The sequence below is a fragment of the Oncorhynchus clarkii genome, chromosome 7 (assembly GCF_045791955.1).
Source record: "Oncorhynchus clarkii lewisi isolate Uvic-CL-2024 chromosome 7, UVic_Ocla_1.0, whole genome shotgun sequence".
Taxonomy (NCBI): domain Eukaryota; kingdom Metazoa; phylum Chordata; class Actinopteri; order Salmoniformes; family Salmonidae; genus Oncorhynchus; species Oncorhynchus clarkii.
Window position 1 is genome coordinate 48088435 of NC_092153.1, and position 12610 is coordinate 48101044.

Here is a 12610-nt window from a genome sequence, read left to right on the forward strand (position 1 = left end):
GTTAGAGATGTGGGGAGAGAAAGAGGGGGAAGAGAGAAAGAAAGAAGGAAAGAATGAAAGACAGAGACCGGGACAGCGAGTGAGCAAGTGAGAGAGCAAGAGAGAGAAAGAGAGGAAGAGAAGGGGAGAGGGAGAGAGAGAGAAAGAGTGTGGAGTTGTGCTTGATGGCTGGAGAGGATAACACAGCTCCGTCAATCCACCTTATCAGAGCAATGACTGTCTGCTTCACTTACACAGCCCTTCCTCAGCGCAAACTAGCAAATTACTAAATTACTATCAAATAACATAAGTGACGTTCATCACACAAAAATAAATTGAAGCAGTCTAGATCAACTCCTAGATCAAATATTACGCTTCAGGCCAAGAGTGTATGGGCACTCCATCCAAAATGTCCACTATTGTCATGCAGAAAAAAGTTTAGCAATTTCATTAGGATGATTGGTACTCATAAGGTCACAAGCCAGTTTGGAGAGGAAAGAGAGGGCTTGTGTACAGAGCAGCAATACATAAATAGAAAATACATACATAACACTTGACTTTTCTGAGGAAAAATGTTCTAAGTTCAAATGTGATATAGGATTGTCTCACCTAGATACCTTAAGATGAATACTCCAAATGTATGTCGCTCTGGATAAGAGTGTCTGCTAAATAACTCAAATGTTCATGCAAAATGGAACAGAAGAGTCTGAGTGGAATACTCTCCGTCTAGTGATGAAGAGAAGCAGTACTCAGAACAGAGGTGGTGAAGAGAGAACATCAAAAACCACCCAAACTGAGGAACATGCCAAAGTACATAAACAAAAGACCTAAGCAAGGGCTTAATTAGAAGTATTTAGCACATACATTTACATGCTACTGATTGTGGTGATTTACTGGGCTTTACAATGAATCACTGATCTAAATGGACAACAAATGCACTTAACAGCCTAGTGCATAGGAATCCTAAATAATGACTCACCACAACTTATATTTAGATTAAAGTAAGTGCTTTTTTTTGCACAGACAAATCAAAATCACTTTGCTTGAGCTGGAATTCTCATTTAAGGCTATGTCATACTGGATCTGTCTGACTCTTAAATGATACCTCAGCTTTAAAAAGATAAACCATGTAATAGATCATTAAGAAAGTATACATCAAATATACAGTACCAGTCAAAAGTTTGGACACACCTACTCATTCAAGGGTTTTTCTTTATTTCACTATTTTCTACATTGTATGAAATAACACATATGGAATCATGTAGTAACCAAATAGGCAAAGAGGAAGGAGAGTCCATCATTACTTTAAGACATGAAGGTCAGTCAACCCAGAAAATACCAAGGACTTTCAAGAAAGTTTCTTCAAGTGCAGTTGGAAAAAAACATTAAGAGCTATGATGAAACTGGCTCTCACGAAGACCGCATCAAGAAAGGAAGACCCAGAACTATCTCTGCTGCAGAGGATAAGTTCATTAGTGTCACGTCCTGACCTTAGTTCCTTTGTTATGTTTCTTGTTTAGGTTGGTCAGGGCGTGAGTTGGGGTGGGCATTCTATGTGTTGTTCTAGTTTTGGTTTTCTATGTGTTTGGCCTGGTATGGTTCTCAATCAGAGGCAGCTGTCAATCGTTGTCTTTGATTGAGAATCATACTTAGGTAGCCTGTTTTTCCCATTTGATTTGTGGATAGTTGTTTTGTGTGTTTGCACCTTACAGGACTGTTTCGTTCACGCGCTTGGTTGTTTTGTTATTCAGTGTTCAGTTGATTTATTAAATATTAACATGGACACCTACCACGCTACACATTGGTCTGATCTTGACTACTCTTCCTCAGATTAGAGTTAACTGCACCTCAGATTGCAGCCCAAATAAATGCTTCACAGAGTTCAAGTAACAGACACATCTCAACATCAACTTTTCAGAGGAGACTGCGTGAATCAGGCCTTCCTGGTCGAATTGCTGCAAAGAAACCACAACTAAAGAACACCAATAATAAGAAGAGACTTGCTTGGTCCATGAAACACGAGCAATGGACATTAGACATGTGGAAATCTGTCCAAATTTGAGATTTTTGGTTCCAACCTCCGTGTCTTTGTGAGACGCAGAGTAGGTGAATGGATGATCTCTGCATGTCTGGTTCCCACCGTGAAGCATGGAGAAAGTGGTGTGATGGTGTAGTGGTGCTTTGCTGGTGACGCTGTCAGGGATTTATTTAGATTTCAAGGTACACTTAACCATCATGGCTACCACAGCATTCTGCAGCGATATGCCATCCCATCTGGTTTGCGCTTAGTGGGACTATCATTTGTTTTTCAACAGGACAATGACCCAACACACCTCCAGGCTGTGTTAGGGCTATTTGACCAAAGAGAGTAATGGAGTGCTGCATCAGATGACCTGGCCTCCACAAACACCTGACCTCAACCCAATTGAGATGGTTTGGGATGAGTTGGACCGCAGAGTGAAGGAAAAGCAGCTAACAAGTGCTCAGCATAAGTGGGAACTCCTTCAAGACTGTTGGAAAAGCATTCTTACTGAAGCTGGTTGAAAGAATGCAAAGAGTGGGCAAAGCTGTCTTCAAGGCAAATGGTGGCTACTTCGAAGAACCTAAAATTTAGAATATATTTATTTGTTTAAAACTTTTTTAGTTACTACATGATGTGTTATTTCATAGTTTTAATGTCTTCACTATTATTCTACAATGTAGAACATAGTAAAAATAAAGAAAAACCTTAGAATGAGTAGGTCCATACTTTTGACTGGTACTGTATATATATAATATATAAATAAGAAAGCTGATGTGCTACCTAACATAATCATGCCAGTTGTGAATCAGTTCTCCACCACTCCCTATTTGTGTAACCCCTCATCCTGGACACAGCCACACTCCCTTCCTGCCGTAACCTGTGAGATCTTTGCTATCAGAAATCCCTTCTGAAGGATCCTTAATGAATCTACATCATAGAGAGGACCCCAATTAGATGGCCGTGCTGGGGGAGCGCCGCTCAAGCTAAATAAAGTTATCTTGACAGGGTCGCCGAGCAGGATGAGACAGCGGATAGCCGGCTGAGAAAATGAATTACCTTCCTGACACATGTCAAAGCCAATCGCGAGGAGGATCCTAGGCGCTCCTCTGCCTCTCTCCCCGCCTGTTTCATCTGGCCCTTAGTATGCACAGAGGCCGGGCACCAGCCTCCAAATGTATTCATTTATTCACATCCCCTTGGAGAAATCAGAGAGCCTTGTTGTCCTTTTTTCCCTCCCTGTCCAGATGGAATTTGTGTGAATAACATCGGTTTAGTGAGGCAGAAAATAAGAACAGGCTAGCACAGCAGTAGGGGACTATATTACCCCAAAAAAGAGACAGAAAAACGAGTGTCACCTTCATATACAACTTTTCTTCCCTCTCTCTGTTTCTTTCTCAATCTATTGAAAATGAGAAAGAAGAAGAAAGAAAACCTGTGGTGGAGATAAATGCGAGGTGTGCAACGTGCCTGAATCCAGGAGACATTACCTCTGCAGGGGCAATTAACCAGCAGATAATGAATCAAAGAGCGAGAGGGAGCAGAGTGGGCACTCCATTACAAAGGTGAGCCTTCATCAAGGGGACTGCTTCAATGTTCAATCTCTGCTTTTTTTTCTCCTCATTTTGTTTTGCATTTATAACATCTCTAATTACTTGAATTAATCAAGTGATTCAAACAGATGGAACTGGTCTCGGTTAAGTAATTGTGCAAAATGAAACAGAGAAAAAAACAAGAGTTCAGTGTTTCCATCCACTTCCCTCTCTGCCCAGGGGGATTTAGAACACTTTCAGAGGAATAATGGGAGAAAATAAAACCATCTTTCACGCAGTTATCATGAATTAATAAATTCTGAATAGTCTCATTCTACAAGTACAGTACCTGACATGTTATGGTGGTATAGGCTGCATACATACAAGCATACTGGTACACCTGCCAAAGAACATATCAAGAGGAGTCCATGATCTTTCCAATGATGTTTGATGGAGGCTAATGCAACGTGAAAGCTTTGATGCACTTTTGTTCAAGTCAGTGTAGAAGGGAAGGTGTGTGTGGTAGAATAGACCTACCTCTCTGTGTACCGCACTCCCGTAGCCCCTGTACAAGCCTCTGTACAGAGACAAGATAGGTGTTATATCTACTTAGGACACACGCGCACACTCACAAACACTGTCTGGATACACACACACATGCATGGGAACACATGGAGAGAATGGAAAAAGAAATGTGCTGGCGTTGATGGATCGTCGTGTAGACTAACCTCTTCTCTGAGGGTGGCCAGCAGCACCTGGTAGGTGTTGGAGGACAGCAAGGCCTGAGTCCTCTGCTTCACCTCCTCAGTAGGCACCCTGATCAGACATGGGACCTAGAGGAGGAACATAGGACATCACAACGCCCAGAACAGATCATACACACAAAAACACACACACACACACACACACACACACACACACACACACACACACACAGAGAGAAACACACACACACGTAACGAACAGTTAAACTCATAAGACAACAGATGAGAAATGCAATTGTTATCTATTCCCCTGCACTGTATGTTTGATTTAGATTAAGAGAAAACTGTTCAACAGTAAGCTACCAGACAGCAAAGGGGAATAGACTACCTGGTGTTTGTGTTAGTATAGGCCTGCTGCTCCTTTGAAACATTTTAATGACCCAGCCCTGACCTGTGTGACTGACAAACCAACTCCTAATCACATGACACCTGAGCAGCAGGTAAACAGGTCACTGTCACTGCCTCATTTCCCATCTGTGTCCCTCTGCAAAACACACATACCCCTCCGGCCCACCACCCCTCATACCTCCGGATACAAATGCCAACACAGACCCCATGTGTCAACAGAAATATGGAGTGCAAACAACTTCTCAAAATGGACATGAATATTTATGGCTGCTGCCTCCTGCTCGGTTAAGGCTGGGCTCCTCCGATTGATTTCCCATTAATGCTGCATGGGGCGGAAATACTGGGGAGCACCGGTAACAGGAAGCAATCTCCCAGACTGAGGGAGGTGAGGAGCCCCCCGCACCGTACCCCTGACTCCCCTGGATGCGAGACGGCTGTCGTTACCATCACCGAGGCAATCTCACTCCGCAGAGGGGAATGTGGCACTGAGGTGGCAGTGGCACCCTGGAGATTACTGGTAGGCTGGTAGGACATCCTGAATTCTAAGCCCTGTCAGCCCTCTCTGGTCTAGGACAGGCTCTACCTGGGATAGAGCACAGCAGCACCTTGGGACACATCCCTGGTCTTCTGCCCTCTTCGTGGCACACTGACTGTGAGCACACACACACTTACTGCTGCTCTATATTCCACCTCCCCACTCCACCCCTCTGCCAGAGCAGGTCATTACATGTAATGTATGTATAGACTAGACATGGGGGATGGAGAGTAGAGAGAGGGTGACCACCGGTGTCTGAGAGATGGAGAATTCAGTTTGTCTGGGAACAAATCTCGTTGCACAGCTAGTCATTTTACTGTTCCTGTGGAATGAATTGAGACCAGCAGTTGCCAACTTGTCTAAGATGATTTTCAAGGTCACCCAAATATGTGAGACCAGCAGGTGGTAAAGTTTGGTTATGATATCATTCTAACAGGTCCTGAACTAACTATTTCACTTCATCTGAATCTTAGATCGAGGTTAGAAGGATAATGCCTATGACTCTGAAATGTTATTCCAAACAAGACACAAACCAACAAATCTTTGTTCCAGATCCTAACTACACAGAAATAACCTAGGTGTCTAATTGTGAATGTGGCCTTTGTCTACTGTAGGGGTGTCCAACTCTGTTCCTGGAGCGTTACCCTGCTGCAGGTTTTCGCTCCAACCCCAGTTGTAACTAACCTAGTTCAGCTTATCAACCAGCTAATTATTAGAAGTAAGTGTCCTAGATTAGGGTTGGAGTGAAAACCTACAGGACGGTAGCTCTCCAGGAACAGGGCTGGAGAGCCCTGGACAGTACGCATAGGGAAGTTTCTCTGTTCTCCATCCAAAGCATGGTGCAACAGTGCCACCCAGTGGTGAGATAGAGCACCAGCCACCATTTGTCTGCTATCCAACCTGACAGGATCCATTTCCAAGATTTAATTTACTCTCCCTTTGGCTGGGTTAACATTTATCATACATTGTACATCATGTTTCCTCCACGTAATTCTCAAAAGGATCAGAATTATGCTGCTAAATGGATACAAAAGTGGCTATGACAAGTAATTCCTGATTTAATTGAATCGGGGGCTGGGAATGGTGGCGGGCACTCTCTCACATCAGCTCACGGGAGGCTGCGGAATGAGACAAAGATGATACCAAATCAATTAGGGACATTGTTAATTTGGGAGTAATTTAAGAACTGCTACGGGGAGAGGTGTGGAGAGGAGAGGAGGAGAGGGCGAGTGCATGGACCAGACCATTTCAGAGGATGGGTTTGTGAAAGCACTATCTGAGACCAGACCCATGAGTGATGGGGGAGGGACAGGAGAGGCAGATTTAGGTGTCACCCACTGGGTTGTTTAGGACTGGCTTGTTACCTCATGTTTAGAGGGAGAAGCGTGGGCATGTGATAGACATGTGTTCCCCCTCCCCACCTCACTCCCCATCTCCCTCAGACTGGCTTGTTAGGCTAATTGTATGATAAATCCAATGTCAGCATCTTTTACACTCCCTGCGCCATTTATCTTTATTTACAAGCAATTTGGAGTGTGTGGCCGTAATAAGAGTCAGCATGTGATCGGAACCCATGTTTCCTCTGGCCTCCCTGACTGTCTCCCTGCCTTACTGGCTGCCTGCCTGCCTGCCTGGTTGCCTGCTGTTGTAAATCCTAATGACAACTGCTTTCAGTTCCACTCTGCCGCCAAACAATAACAGAGCCCACACTCAATCACAGGGAAATGGTTGCGGAAGGAACAGGGGACATTAACGCAGTTTCACGGCACCAATCGGCACACAGGCAAATCAATCCAGGACTCCATTTGTTAACTCCCTCCATCCCCCCATCTCTTCCTCTATCTCTCCGGCTCCCTGCCAGTTAATCCCCTGCCCACTGTCCTGTGGCCAATCAAGATTACTGACACACGCCACAAAGAGCCACAGGTAGAATAACTGAGGGCTTAGACAACGGGAATGGGCAAGAATCCAGACAGCAGATAAGAACTATTTCATTCATTTGTAATTCAACGTTTTTGGCATTGCCACCTCTAAAAGACAATCCTCAACCTCACAGAGAGAGAACTGGCTTGAAAGCAAAAGGGCTGAGTCAACACATATGGAGCAGCCTCAGGCCTGAGCAAAGAGACAGGCTTAATGTGATGTGGGATGAAATAACAAACAGATGGAATAACTAAACAGGCCCATCTAAAAGGTACATTTTGCAGCACTAGGGATCTTGCAGAAAAAAACACACCATAACAGTGACCATCTGGCCAGTGAAAGACATGAGTACAGTGCCTTCAGAAAGTGTTCACACCCATTGAATTGTTCCACATACTGTTTTCTTACAAAGTGGGGAATAAAATGGATTGAATTGTATTTTTTTTGTTTGTCCGTGACCTTCACAAAATACTCTGTAATGTCAACATGGAAGAATATATATTTTTCTATGAATGATTAGATAAGTGTTCAACCCCTGAGTCAATACATGTTAGAATCACCTTTGACACTGTTTCAGCTGTGAGGCTTTCTGGGTAAGGCTTTCACACCTGGATTGTACAACATTTGCATTATTTATTCAATTATTCAAGCTGTCAAGTTGGTTGTTGATCATTGCCAGACAGACATTTTCAAGTCTTGCCTTAGATGTCCAAGCCAAATTAAGTCAAAACTGTAACTTGGCCACTCAGGAACATTCAATGTCATCTTGGTAAACAACTCCCATGTAAATTTGGCCTTGTGTTTTAAGTTATTGTCCTGCTATTATTAAGTTATTGTCCTGCTGAAAAGTGAATTTGTCTCCCAGTGTCTGAACCAGGTTTTTGAACAGTGGTACTCAGTGAAGTGTTGTGTTGGATTTGCTCCAAACATAACGCTTTCTTTGGCAATTTTTTTTTGCAGTTTTACTTTAGTGCCTTATTGCAAACAGGATGCATGTTTTGGAATATTTGTATTCTGTACAGGCTTCCTTCTTTTCACTCTGACAATTAGGTTAGTATTGTGGAGTAACTACAATGCTGTTGATCCATCCTTAATTTTCTCCAATCACACAGCTGCTTTAAAGTCACCATTGGCCTCATGGTGAAATCCCTAAGTGGTTTCCTTCCTCTCCGGCACCTGAGTTAGAAAGGATGCCTGTATCTGTGTAGTGACTGGGTGTATTGATACACCACCTGAAGTGTAATTAATTACTTCACCATGCACCTATCTACCAATAGGTGCCCTTCTTTGCGAGGCATTGGAAAACCTCCCTGGTCTTTGTGGTTGAATCTGTGTTTGAAATTCACTGCTTGACTGAGGGACATTATAGATAATTGGATTTAGTGGGGTACAAAGATGAGGCAGTAATTAAAAAATCATGTTAAACACTATTATTGCACAGAGTGAGTCCATGCAAGTTTTTATGTGACTTGTTAAGCACATTTTTCCCTGAACGTATTTAGGCTTGTCATAACAAAGGGGTTGAATAAAATGTCAAAAAACCTATTTCCACTTTGACATCATTGTGTGTAGGCCAGTGACACAACATCTCAATGTAATGGATGTTTAATTCAGGCTGTAACACAACCAAATGTACAAAAGGTCAAGGGGTGTGAACACTTTCTGAAGGCTCTGTAATTCAGTAGTCCATAAAGGGCAACTTATCTTCTTCCATACTCTCACTTTAGCCATCCCCAAATACACATTTCAGTCTAATTTTCATAAGGCCATCACTGGCAATCCACACAAAAAATTGAAATTATTTTAGAATCAGGAAGACAACCAAAATAACATTCCGGAGCATCCCTGATCACCTCAACTGCCCAGCAGTGCATCCAACAGGAAGTCAGAAATCTACCAGAATATCCATTATAGCCCATCTCCTATGGGTAGTAATACCTGTGCCTGCATAAAAAACCACATCTCGGTTCTGAAATTCTGCAGATCTGTTTTCTTTTGAACCTGTGAGGGGGCTCCTGCCTCGTGGGAGCAGTCCTGCAGAAACACATCAGTAAGAGACGGCACTGGGCAATTTCTACACAGGACGACCAACAGGCATAGGCTGGGTGGTCATATTACAAATGAGCCAATCTCCTTCTGACACCACGCATTTTGATCATACGTCCAATTTGAAGCACAACTCCATTTGATGCTAGGTGAGGCGAGGTGAGGAGGGAGGGAGGGAGGGCGAGGAAGAGGAGGGAGAGATGAGGGCGATGCGATACAAAGTTGTAGTTAAAGACCCCCAATAAATCACAGGCTCCCGCCTCTTCTCTTTTGTGAGGCGATGCATGGATTATTCCAGGCCGTGCCAAGATAAGTGGCAGCCAGATGCCAGTACCACCCCGTCCCGAACCCCTTGCATGGCACACTGTATTTTCCAGTACATCCTCCAGGAGACAGGGTTTATAAATGCAAGTAAGCCGCTCCCTCCGCTTGACAAATGAGCTTTCAGGGCATGTGTCTGGCGAATGGGAATGAAGATAAATGTGATATAATGGCTGGATAACAACCTGCTAGTCCCTGACAGACACCATCAGCTCCACCATTCTTTATAGGAAGGACAGTCACGCTGCAGTCACTAAAACAATGGACCTGGAGCTTCTCCTCTCCCCCTCTCACATTCTCTCCTTCCTCCTTTCTGTCTTTGACCTTTTCTTTCTTTGCTTCCTACTTTTTTCTGATACAAAGGTTGCGAGAAGGCCTAGTGTGTAGTGTGTTTGTGGTAATTTGGAACAAACCCCAGGAAAACATGGCCACTCATGATTCCCCCATGATGACGTGGATTGCAAAACTTGAACTACAGAACAATCTTCTGTGGCAAATCGTGATTGAATTCTGATTGTGTCAAATGAAGCATGATATTCACAGAGAGAATATTATTCACATTGTGAGGTTAGAGGCTCATCATTGCTTTACACCTGTGCAGAGCCTCTGGTCCAAAATATTTCAACCTGAGCACAAAAATGGAGTCCCCTGGGGTTTGACTGGGACCAAATGACACCTAATTTCTGGCGTTTGTGAAAGGTCCCGTGGTCAGGCCATACCTGCGGCCAGCTGCTCACAGAGAATCAGTAAGCAGGAGGGAGGGAGGAAAAGAGAGCCAAAGAGCAAAAGAAAGAGAGAGCAAAAGAGACAGCAAAAGAGAGAGTGAAAGAGAGAGAGAGAAAATGCAAGAAACTGGCATCTGTGCCTGCCTAACACCAGACAGGAGTAAAGGAAGGTTAAGGTAATGTGGATACGGGGGGGAGAACATAATGGCATTCTGGTGTTTTCATTTGTGGTGACGAGGCGGGCCTGATTTGTATTCACACACTGCAGGTAGAGGGAGACACAGAAGATGGGCAGAGATGGGGCCTGATGACCTGTCACTCTGTGTGTGTGTGTGTGTGTGTGTGTGTGTGTGTGTGTGTGTGTGTGTGTGTGTGTGTGTGTGTGTGTGTGTGTGTGTGTGTGTGTGTGTGTGTGTGTGTGTGCGTGTGCGTGGACGTGTTTAACTATACCAGAAGTCCCCACAAGAATAGCAAACAAACAACATTTTGACCAACTGGGGACATTTTGTTAGTCCCCACAAGGTCAAATTCTATTTTTAGGGGGTTTAGGGTTAAGGTTAGAATTAGTTTTAGGCTTAGGGTTATGAGTTAGGGTTAGCTTTTAAGGTTAGGGTAAGAGTACGGGTTAGGGTTAGGGATTAGGGAAAATAGGATTTTGAATGGGACTGATTTGTGTGCCCCCACAATGTTAGTTGTATGAGACTGTGTGTGTCTGTGATCTATTTTCGGGTGGTGTTAAGGCGGTGTTAGTGTCAAACACATGTTAGTTTGTAATTTCGTCATGTAAACTGCACTCTGGCATTTTCCAGCCCTAACGCCTGGTTTTAGTGGTAATGCAGTTAGTTATGGCGGACAGTGGAAACGCAGCCTATCCAGTGGTGACGCACACTGACCATGTGCGCATGGATCAAGAGTAGCCTAATGTGCATTTGGTATCTGTATACTTCGCATTTAGAGACATAAAATGTTATGTTTTTCCCCCATAGCCTCCCTTCATCTCAATTATGGCTTTTTTTGTCTGCCCAATGCAATGGCGAAGTAGTCAAGACTGTCGATAAAGGGTTTGGCTCCTGATACAGCTTGGAAATAAACGTTATTTATCAAATGAACTAACTATGTTTAATTCTTTCCCGATTGAATTAATTATCATCTTCGTGTTGAGATTCAAAGTTTCAACCACTTTAAGACGTCTTTCTGGTCTGATATGTTCATTCTTAACCCATCATTTTATACAGTTCATTCAAATGGGAGGTTCCCTCAGGCTGACACGCTCTCTGACCTTACTCAAGGGGGAGGTGACTACTTACTTGTACAAAGTTATAGAAACAATTTCCTCATATAGGTTCTAAAATCACATCCCACTCTTAACAGAAACACTTTCATCATTTTTTATATTTCATGGGCAACGCATCGGATGGACACTTCACACACACAGTGTATTTACAGTAAATTTTACAGTAAATTACATCACAAAATAACAACCAAACCGACATCTTTTTGGTCACCTCTGCCCATTCTCCACGTTCTATGTTAGAAATATTTTTCCAGTATGTTAGACTTCTGGTGGGAAAATGTCAAAGGCACATTTCTTGGGTGAATTAGGAGAGGGAGATAGCTGAATGTTCTGTCCCTGATTTAAAACAGGGTGTGAGCTGTCAACCCCATCTGAGGGTGAGAGGGAGTCTGGTTGAAGTTAATTATTGCAAAGCTGATCTGACCTACACAGCCTTATCCTCCCAGGACAGTCATGACAGTTTAGTTTAGAATTAGATTATAATTATTTGTTCCTTTTTAGTGCTTATCAATCATTAATTGAATCTTGCTTATTGACCATGTTTGACATGTCCATGCTCAGCCATAATGTAATTTACAGTAGGCCTAGCCCATATATCAGTGTAAATGTTATGGAAGCCATGCAATTACATAGAACAATGTGGACACAAATGGCTTCAAGTTAATGTATGTAGCAATGATAGGTCTACATTTTGTTATTTGTATCTGTAATCCATTTAGCAAACTATAGTTTACTAGCATTGGAATTGGAATTGATTCCAAGGCAATAGATAAAAGAGTGTAAATACACAAACTGAAGCAACCATGGAGCACGTTCTGATTGGTCAGTCAGGGGCCAAGCCTCCACACACACATAACTTTTACTTGTTTATTCATCAAAACCCAGCCCTTTCGCACCAGGGCATGCGCCGATAACTGTGCGCCGATAACTGTGATAGTGAAAATAGCAAAACTATTTCTGACACACCAATGATCCTATAGTGCTACCGCCTGGCTTAGATTTAACATTGTGTTAGGTTTGTTAAAATAGAGCCCATAGTGACCTATTTGTGGGTGGATTGAAGGTGTGGAGTTATTATAGTGGGTTAGTGGGCTAGAATAATAGGATATTATCATAAGCCATT

At 43.1% G+C, this 12610-nt stretch overlaps 1 pseudogene; it reads right to left on the reverse strand.

Moving 5' to 3' along the window:
* LOC139412606 (mitochondrial S-adenosylmethionine carrier protein-like) overlaps positions 1–12610 on the reverse strand; it is a 75354-nt pseudogene that overhangs the window by 26242 nt on the left and 36502 nt on the right.